Below are 850 nucleotides of genomic sequence, written 5' to 3'. Positions count from 1 at the left end.
ACAATACTAAATTTGAAAACCTAAAAAGAATGAATGGGTATCTAAGTGTGGGAACCACTGAAATTAAACCAAGAAGAGATCAAAAACTTAAGCAAACCCATAACACATAAGGAAATTGAAATAGTAATACAAAATCTCTTAGAAAAAATGAGCCCAGGACCAGGTGGATTTACATCAGAATGCTACCAGACATTTAAAGAATATCTACATCCAGGACTACTTAATGTATTAAAAAAAGATAAATATGGAAGGAGACCTTACAAATTTGCTCTATGAAGCCAGAATCACTCTAATATTAAAACCAGGTAAAGATAGAAACAAAAAAGAAAACTATAAATCCGTACCCTTAATGAACATAGATGAAAAATTCTCAACAAAATACTTGCAAACTGCATACACACACACACACACACACACACACACACATACACACACACACATCAAAAAGATCATCCACCATGATCAAGTCAGCTTAATTCCAGAGATGCAGGGATGTTTCAATATACATAAGTTAATAAACATCATAAATCATGTAAATGGACTCAAAGATAAGAACCACATGGTCATCTCAGTAGACGTAGAGAAGGTCTGCAGAGAAGGCCTTTGACAAAATTCAACATACACTTATGTTCAAAGTCCTACAGGGAATTAGACTGGAGGGAATATACCTCAACATAATTAAAGCCATATACAAGTCCTAGAGGGAATTGGACTGGAGAGAACATACTTCAACATAATTAAAGTCACATACAACAAACTCACAGCCAACCTCATTCTAAATGGAGAAAAACTGGAACATTGCAATTAAAATCAGGAACCAGACAAGGATGTCCACTATCTCCATTCCTTT

Source organism: Nannospalax galili, unplaced genomic scaffold, assembly GCF_000622305.1.
Source record: "Nannospalax galili isolate Female #2095 unplaced genomic scaffold, S.galili_v1.0 scaffold176, whole genome shotgun sequence".
Lineage (NCBI taxonomy): Eukaryota > Metazoa > Chordata > Mammalia > Rodentia > Spalacidae > Nannospalax > Nannospalax galili.
Note: the sequence above shows the minus strand (reverse complement) of the source record.